The sequence below is a fragment of the Syngnathus floridae genome, chromosome 6 (genome assembly GCF_059516105.1).
Source record: "Syngnathus floridae isolate MCC-2025c chromosome 6, RoL_Sflo_1.0, whole genome shotgun sequence".
NCBI classification, from domain to species: domain Eukaryota; kingdom Metazoa; phylum Chordata; class Actinopteri; order Syngnathiformes; family Syngnathidae; genus Syngnathus; species Syngnathus floridae.
Window position 1 is genome coordinate 11,796,539 of NC_142418.1, and position 10,081 is coordinate 11,806,619.

A 10,081-nucleotide genomic window follows, 5' to 3' on the forward strand; every position below is an offset into this window, starting at 1 on the left:
CATATTTGTCATTGTTTTTATTTAAGATAACACATTACATAGTGCAGAAAGGTTTAAAAATTAAAACAAATCTTAGTTTAAGGTTGAAATGAGTTATATCTTTGAAAAAAAAATGATGATATTTTGGTCCAAAATATGCACGCAGGCTGGATGTTCCACAGTTTGTCATCGCCATCCTGAGGACATAATGAAAAAAGAGACTCCATCAACTTTTCAACCTATACAGAATGTATAACATGTAAATTGGATTTTTTTTTTTTAAAGAAACAAACAGAAATACGTTTTCAATAATACAAGTGCATCGATGAGTTTTGTTGAATGGGCTGACAGTAAATACGAAACATCAGCTGAGACAGGTTTAAAGTCGCCTTTTTTTTTTTTTTTTTAAAGCTTCTGTATCTACATGATGTTTTTCTCCCCCTTTTTCCAGCTCTATCATGGAGGCATCGCAAGGCTTTTATCCCCACGGGGAACCAGACCCAACTCTTTCGCTGTCAATTTTCACCCACTCCCCAATTCACACAAGCCTTTTCTCCCACCATGCCCACAATGAAGGATTTGTCCTTGTTCTTTGTCCACCTCTGATAGCTTTTTATGCCTGCTCCTTTTATTTTCTGCAGACAGCATGCAGCATATGCAAATACACACTCCTTTATTCGTGAGGGGTGGGGGGGGCCCTTCCCCCCAATGAATGCAACCTTAAATGAGGCCACACTTTCACATATTTAGAGATTTACGGAGATTTACACTTATTCCAATCAGATGGCTTGACACTTTCTCAAAATGCATACAAACAACATACACACAATGGATTTGATAGTTGTTTCATTTCACATTTGAGAAGAGTGACATAATTGCACAAATCCAAGATATCACTTATAATAAGTGGAAGAAATGACAATGGTGCATTCACAAACTGGGCAGTAATAAACATGTCACTCTGTCCATTTCCTTGAGACATTTTGCATAGACAGACAGCATGAGCTCAAGTCAGTTTGCGAAAGTCTACTCTTTAATCAAAGCTTGATTTTATTCCATTTAAATTCATTTTGAGGGAAAATTACAAAACGTCTGTGATTGCCCAATAACCCAAACTACTCAATTGTAGTTCTTACTATTAGACTCCTCCTGTAAGTGATTTTCTTGTTTGAAAAAAGAAGCTGCACTTTCTTCTAGATGACATTTGTGAATGTGAATGGACGTTTAGTGCATGTGTGTGTGTGCATGTGTGTAAGCCACAAAGCAATGACAGTTCGGCCTTTTCATTTCTACATTACTGTGCCTGCCAGCCTCTTCCCCTAGCAACGGCAGCAGAGGTCAAAGGCTATGTAACCTCCAACACGCATGCAGGGAACACCTCTGTCTCCTCTCACACTCGGCAGCCGCACTCATGAACTTGAACTTAACGCTGGAGAAATGTTGGAGCCAACTGATGAATGATCACGTCTGAGCAGAACGCAGCCAATAATTGTCATGGTAGAAGAAATGATTAGAAAAAAAAGTATTAAAGGCACAGTCACCTAATTCACCACTGCTGAAGGACCTGAACTTGGAGATTCCTCTTAATCCAAGCGTGCGTCTCGCCATCCTTCTTAAAGATACTTAACGCTGAGCTTTGTGCTAGATTAGTGCAAGAAGCATTGAAAGAGCCCATGTGACACTTGCTTGACCCACATGGCAGGGCAGCCCCCACTCTCGGGTTCTGCCCATGAGCTGAGCATTAAATATTACAGCGTGTTAAACATTCATACGGCAGTGAGAGATCCAAAGCTGAGCTGGGGACTCAGGAGGACCTTAGAGTAGCACAGAAAGCAGAACAAAGCCCATAGACAAATGACTACTATCTTCCTTCAAACTCGTGTGCTTATCCTCATGTCAATAAGCAACATGTGCAATAGTTTGCAGAGATACGTGTGTGTGTGTTTGTGTGTGTGTGTGTGTGTGTGTGTGTGCGTGTGTGTGCGTGCGTACATTTAATATGTACCTGACATCCATTATCGAATGAAAGAAATGCATCTGATTGGTCAAAGTCAGAAAAACGCATACAATCACATAAGAAACTTATTGTACGTCTTTCCAATATGCATACTGCATGGGCCATTATCACCATGATGATATTTTTTGATTAACCGTATTGGCCCGAATATAAGAGGTTTTTTTTTTGCATTGAAATAAGACATGGGGGTCGTCTTACATTTGGGGTCTAGACATTATACCTATTCACAACGCTAGATGGCGCCATTTATCTTTAACGCGAATGCTGAACTTAACTCCCCAGGCCAAAGCGAACCCGTTATGAAGAAGAAAAATAAAAATAGCGGTAGCAGTTTGCATTATTTTATTGCAATGTTTTTCCTTATTCAGATTTGTTTCAAGACTACAGTTAGTTAGACTTCACTTTGATGGTTAATGTAGTTATTGCAATTTTGTTGTTTTATCACAGTAGATTGTTTTATTTACATTTCAAAAACCAGAATCCATTCATTTACAAATGTGATTGCACTTTAGTTTACATATTTAAATGTTCAGATGTGATAGACAGTTTTTGCATGATTTGAATGAGGCAAAATAACATGCTTTTTCTCTCGAATATATTGTTATAATCATTTGTTTCAAATGTACTGTAATTATTTTCTGTATAAAAATTGAAATTGGTGTTCAAAAAGTCTTGAGTCTTGAAAAAGAGGGGGTCGTTTTATAATCAGGGTCGTCTTATATTCGGGCCAATACGGTATTGTGCAGCCCCATCCATCTATCCAGCCATCTATCCCGTCCGTCCGTCCGTCCGTCCCCATCTATCTATCTATCTATCTATCTATCTATCTATCTATCTATCTATCTATCTATCTATCTATCTATCTATCTATCTATCTATCTATCTATCTATCTATCTATCTATCTATCTATCTATCTATCTATCTATCTATCTATCTATCTATCTATCTATCTATCTATCTATCTATCTATCTATCTATCTATCTATCTATCTATCTATCTATCTATCTTAGTTCCACCACAAATTCTACACAATCATTCATATCATTTCATGTACCAGAGAATAGGTACCATAAAGATTTGAATGCTCATGGTGCAGAGAACTCTAAACATTCATGTGCTAAATCCTCTTTCCTGGCCAGATGGATAGTCTTGATTGAAAACACTCTTTGTTTTCATAGATTAAATCCAGACGCTTATGTTCAATCACCAGGCACCCAAATTATTGAGTGCTTGACTATCATCTAACACCCGCCTTAAAAAAAAACAGAAAAATAATAATATAAGCATTCAGTTTTGATAGGAGTAAGTTACTCTCTTTGAGGAGATGTGGTCACACTTGGCTCTACAACAGACCAGCTGATAGTATTTTGTGGTCAGCTATATTCATTTTAAGACCATCTTGATCTGTATTTCAACCCCATGTTTTATTCTCATCTGTTTGTAACCATTTGTTTTCAGCAAAAATGTGTGGTTCATGAATGAGGGTGTGCACGATGTGCAATTTGTAGCTGCGTGTCTGGATTAAGGTTGTTCAGACTCAGATGCGCTACTGACATATTTGCATTGTGCAAATTTGTTTTCTACAGCAAGCTTCACCATTGATTCACACTTGACCTTTATATCATGCTTTCTCTTCTATCTGCACCTACGTAATCAAGTGAAGAATAAACTTTCACTGTGTATGAATACAAACATTTAAAAAAATAGACACGGGTAAAATAATATATTACAAATCTGCACGTTTGCCGCTTATTATGAATGTTTATCTGTGAGATCCATCATTGGGCCTGTCATGCAGACTGGGTCACAGGCACGCATACGTTTGTGCCATTTCAAATGTTTCAGACCATCATGGTAACATCAATTGCAGCCTGACGTTAAGATAAGTCAAAAGGTTTGCAGGCAACATACAATCAGATTGAGACTGCGAATGTGTGGCCAACTTCTAATTGCATTCCACCTGCGATAAAAACCGAGAGTGCCATGGTGTAGGTCGGTGACTGCGGTGTATGAATGTGTGTTGAATCCCTCTCAATTGCTAGAGAAAAACTGCATCGCATCTCCATGCCTTTCAGACATGCAGAGGGGGATGACTAGACTAATGAACAGTCAGGTGGCACTCTAGCCCCCCCCCCCCCAAAACACACATATCAAACACACATACACTTGCAAACACATTAAAACTCAGCGCCTCGCCCGACCTCGGTGCTCCGCACGACAGTCTAATGTCTCAGGCATCTGCTCGTGTCTAGTCTGGAGGGCCTTTCCCACCCTGCCCCCCAGGTCGGGCCCACTGCGGCACCAGCTCTCACAACTGTGGGAAAGGGAGCTTTTTTAGAAGGGGGGAAGGTGTGGCGGGGTGTCAGAAGAGTGTATGGGGGGACATGTGTGGGGGGGTGCTAAACAGCTATTGAGAGGGCAGTGAAAGAGAGAGAGCGGACTTGAATGATAATGTGAAAACGCACAACGCTGTTCATTAACACACAAGCATGGCAGCTGTGCATGTTGGCGGTGCACACACATGCTCACGTGTTCCCGCTTGCTGCTCCTGACTGCAGAGATGCCCGGGCAGCCAACCGACGGTCACAATATTAGCACAACACAACGCAAAAGCTGAATCCAAATTGATCTAGGACAAAGTGACAATGCTCAATTGTGACACTGTCCAACTCTATATAGTGCTGTACACTCTCTGCAACCATAATAATAATAATAATAACATTCAAATGGATGAATACCTTTCTGAGTGTCATCAATACTGAGAAACATTCCCTTTGCAATGAAATGTTGTACCCAGCTCTTAGGTTGAATTATGCCTATCTGTATGTATACAACTCCTACTGTGTGTGTGTGTGTGTGTGTGTGTGTATGAGTGTGTGTGTGTGAACTGCGGACGTGTCAGACTGAGAGTGTGCGTAAGTAAGGTGGCAGGGAATTTTAATATTTGATGTCAACAGATGCACGCTATATGACATCGGGAGACTTTTGCGATAAGGTGTATGGCTGTGAATACACAAAATTTTTATCCACAACATATCGTAATACTTTTTAATCTAGAGATATCCATACCAACCAATTACACTAATGAAAATCAATAATTTGAAATTGAACGACATCAGTGAATGAACGGAAAACTCACAAAATGTATGCGCTAATGTATACTTGGGATTTTACACACCTACACTCAACACACACACACACACACACACACACACACACACACACACACACACACACACACACACACACACACACGAGTCCAAAAGTAGGATTAAAGTAGTAATATCACATCAGTAAAATTACTGATATAGATGAATATTTTTTTATTTATATGAATAAAATTGTTTATTACACACACACACACACACACATCGATATACTTTTTTACATATAAAATGTGGTACTTTACAACATATGTCAATCACATGTGCCAGTGGCATCCACCATGCTGTTTGCAAAGGAGCACCGTGACAAGAGAGGGTGGCAGCTTTCCTTCAACTAGTGCCAGCTCATTAATTTTTTTTGCTACCCAGCCCCCTTCTATCACCACCACCCTTAGCCACCCTCCCTCCCTGCCTCCCACTATCACCCACTAACTGCTAATTAGCAGGAATAGGAAAGATGAAAAAGGGGGGAGGCCATGTGTGTGTGCATGTGTGTGACTGGGGAAGAAATAAGGAACTCATCTTTTCTTCATCCACGTTTCTATCAGTCAGTCCACACACTTACACAGTAGTCATTCGTACTCCCACTTACTCCCCACTAAGCCCAGTGTTACCCTCCGTAAAATGGATGACGCAACCCACCTTGTACGTCAGCGCAGCCATTTTGGATATCGCGGCAACATCTCCCAAGATGGCTTTCCAGACGGCGGCCAGGATCCGAGATCGGCCAAGGTCTTTGTCTGCCTCTTGGCAATGGGCACAGTGTCTGTCATTGGCAGCGCAGATGGCATCCCATCGCTTCTGGGCAAAAAGGAAAGGGCGGAGGAAACGCGACGACCTCGTCCTCTTTTTCGCTTAACAATGCTTCCACCATCTTTTCAAGAGTGGCACTAATTGAAACTCTGTAACGACAACATCAGTCAGGATTTAGAAAACGAGCACACGTTAAATCGTTGGTAACGATGAAATCTCATAAAGAACGTTTGGATGCTTGACTCTCAGATTGGCGATGAAATGTTGCCGTAAAGATGGAATTATAATTCAGCTGCTCATCACATGAGCGAGAACGTAGGTAAAGAATCATTTGTGTGGTCGAGGTACAGAGAATGACACAATGGTGCCCGGGAGCATCCCATAAATAACCTCGAAAGGGAAGAGACTCCGACCACAGCCCTTTTCACATACCTAATATCATGCAGTGAAACGAAGCAATTAGACAGCGAGCTCCACTGCAATAGGTGGTTAACATACTGAATGCAAACTCATCTCACTCTGGTGCTCTTCAGGCTTTAGTGGCTCACACGGATATGGACTGCATGACACTCAAGGAGCAAGTTGAAAAGTTCAGCTCCTCTTTACAGGATGGGCCGCCCCCTCTCATTGAGGCCCGCTACAATATACCTCAAAGATTGGTTACAGCTTTTAAACACGAATGCCAAGTGGTTTTTTTAAATCCTGTTCTCCGGAGGGTCTGAGACCACTCCACTGCATCATTAGTAGTCCTGGAGACTTTATTGACGGCTCAAATCACTCATTTCCCCTTTTCTTTCTTCTGTCAACAAAACGCATGAGATATTCTACATTTAAATGAAATTAAAAGATTCACGTCGGCACTTTATGACAATATTATGCACCAATCTAGGTCATTCAGGCATTATGAGTATTTTAGTCTGTATCAAACAAAGTGCCCACCGTGTATGTTAGCTTATTTAACAATGAAGCCATGATACAAAGGAGCCTGATGCCTAACTCAGGATCCAAACCTGTTCGAAACAAGCCGTTTATACCACTGGATTGATTAGTGGCTTGGTGATGTGCATCCTTAAAATACGCTTGTGTGAAATCCAATTATACCCAAAGATTATACACATTTTGTATTTCTGAACACTTTAATATGATTTGAATTCATATTTTGTGGTCATTCAATGTGCCATATTTACATTTGCATGACATTCCAATTAGATAAGATCACCCATTAATATTTGTCCACTTGACTTTTTTTATCATTACACTGTAGCTCTACTGATTTTGGACATTCCAATTATAATATTATACTGTTGCAAACTGTCATGTTTATTATGCTTGTACTCCACAGTCCTTGATTTCTTTTTACTGCTGCAGGTATCTTGTAATTTTCATTGTATTTCTTATATCCAGTGGTATACACGTGTGCTCGAATATGTAAGCACAATTACAGTTTACAAGCTGACTGCTTGATATTTGTACATCATCAAGGGTATAGCATTATTTTTGCAAAAATGTTCAATGAAAGAAGAAAATTCTTACCTTTGAGGTAAAGGCCGGTTTTCGTTGCCTTTCTTGCTTTCTCTCTTTAATTCTCTTTAAACGTTCATTCTGGAAGTCATTCCTACATTCGGTTATCTAGCTTTATGACAGGTATTTAACACTCATACAGCTAGATAACCAAAGACAGAAACAGACTCCCAAACCATCTCTGATTGTTGTAACCACACAGGATGCCACATAGCATCTAGAGGAGGTAAACACGTGTCAGTGTATTTCCAAAATGAGTCAAAATCCATTTACAGCATTTTGTGAAATAATCCTAAAACACAGGGCAAAATAAACGCATATATTTTTTTCAAATATTATAATAAATATATTTTGTTACATTTTAAGAACAGCTCACAAAATGACAATAAATCATATTACAGTCCCCGTTAAAAATACAGCAGGTATCGAGTATCTGTAAAGCATGCACCTTGGTTAAAAGGAAAATAATAATGAAAGATAGGCCGAAAGCCGTCCACTTGGCCTATTTAACATTAATTAATAAAGTTTATTTTTAAAGTCATGGAAGACATTGAAAATCAAACCCTTGTTGTCCATTATTTTTCTTTCGTTAGAGACGCGTGATCACATTTATATTTCCACGAACATAACAGAATATCTTTGATATTAAAGCGATTTACGCGGCCGCGACTGTGCCCTTTTTTGAGCGTCAATTTTTTTACAACCTATATTATACACTTGGAAGCGTTCAAACTCACGTTGCATGTGGTCATCAAGGTTAGAACGCACGAAAGAAAGAAAGAGGCGAAGGCGTGAAACGTCAAGATGACCGGGACCATGTCTCGAGTCCTTTCTAACTCGCCATTTGATAAAGTTGACGTCCTCAGACTTCGTTTTGTCTCCTTGATGTTGTAGAGCAGCCCCGATTCTTCACTTTTAATTCAATTTATGTCATTGGCCTACTTTTACAACTATAGGGTTAGGCACACAACGCCAAAATATTCTGTACGATATTATTAAGTAGAAGATTATTATATTTAGTCATAATATCTGTCTTACGTATTTTTCATTTATATTTTTACGAAGTGAGCGCGTACATCGTGCGTTCCATGGATGCAGCACGGCAGTAAGACTCATGGTGTGAAGCAAACCCGTGATGTAGGCATAAATCGTCTCCTTTAAAATCATTCTCTTACCTATTTGTGAGACTGTAAAGTCCCTGACCAACAGTCGACTTGAATATGCCACACGGGGTGTTTTTTCTCGCATGGGGCCCAGGTCGAGCATCCTTGCCCATCCTCGTTCATCCACCTTTTCCCTCTCCTCCAGGCTGCGCGCTTCTTCTGTCAGTCAAGCCGCTCTGGGATGACGTCACAACCAGCGCCCCGTTTGACCAATCGCTGAGTCCAACTGCTTTCAAAGAGTGTTAAAAGTGTTAGGATGTTACCGCTATAACATATATAGTTTTGGTGCAGCAGATTCCTTTGTTATTTTGCGGCCTTATTGTAAAAGAAATGTTGTAAATGAGTATATTGATTTTTGACTCTGTGTTTCATTGTTTTCCGTTTCACTCCTGCAGTTGCTCTGGTCTTTTAGATGTTTGGACAAATCGTATTATTTGACAACAGAATACAGGAATAATCAAACATATCAAGGCAAAAATTAGGCCATGATAAGGTCAAAGGAATTGGCCGAGTTTAGAATCATGCTCTATCCACACTAGAATTTTTTCACTTCTCCATTTTGTAGTGCTGTTTGAATGCATAGTACTAATTGTGGGTTGTCCCACGTCACCTACATGGTGCCCTTACCCAAAAAAATTGGAAATGGAAAATACTTGTAAAATAATTTTTTAAAATCAAATTATTTAGACTTGATTTATTTTCCAGCTAATTTTGTGAATCATTTATCTGTCCAAATTATGTCAAATGTAGCTGAGATTCCCAAAATAGACATACAGATGCAAATAAATAGCCTGTAAAGGTCTATCCTCTTTCGGTGCAAAATAAAATAATATTCCACCAAAGCAGTAGTCCCCGAGTTGCTCCTTGGTTATAATGGTGGTCCCTTGGACAAAACCACTTGAAAACCCCCCAAAAATTTGAGAACCACGACTATGATTTACTCTATAGTTGTGGTTCTCAGATTTTTAGTCTATATGCCACCTAAAATATTGATTTCTTCAAGTACCCCAATAATAAACTAATGATTTAGTTAAGAGTTAAAATAAATAAGAGTTATAACTGTACCTACATTCTTTTTTCAAGATTACACAGAAATGCACATGGATTGAACTTAAAAGATAAATACAACTGAATTGCTACCTCAGCAGTGTTTCTTTCTCATATCAAAAGGGGCCTGCATACAACTTGCGGTAGTCTATTTTGAAATACTCTTTTGAAATTTACTGTGTATTGTGATCAGAGAGTAGTATGTGAGTATGAAGTCAGATGCCTTATCCATTAGGCCACACGGCCAACTAACTCGGTTTCTGGACACTCAAAATTTGCAAATAAATTATTCAACGGCATATCAGGCACCCGTGTACTTTAATATAGAATTCAGGCAATTGAATAGAATTTTTTAAAGTCATCCAACATTACTTTTGTGAACAAACGGAGTAAACACGGTCATCCAGACCACCAGATGTCGCTAAAGCACTGTCT

General features: G+C 39.5%; 1 long non-coding RNA gene across 2 annotated transcripts; it reads right to left on the minus strand.

Annotated features, from left to right (window-relative positions):
- On the minus strand, positions 1-8,804 carry LOC148396546 (uncharacterized). 2 transcript variants are annotated; one of them, XR_015859207.1, is made up of 4 exons: positions 7,885-8,804; positions 7,449-7,653; positions 5,805-6,064; positions 1-176 (listed from the first exon to the last, which is right to left on the minus strand). It is a non-coding gene; the product is annotated as an uncharacterized LOC148396546 (long non-coding RNA). The 2 variants fall into 2 exon arrangements; XR_015859206.1 differs by having other exon boundaries at positions 8,612-8,803.
- Between the last annotated feature and the right edge of the window lie 1,277 nt (positions 8,805-10,081).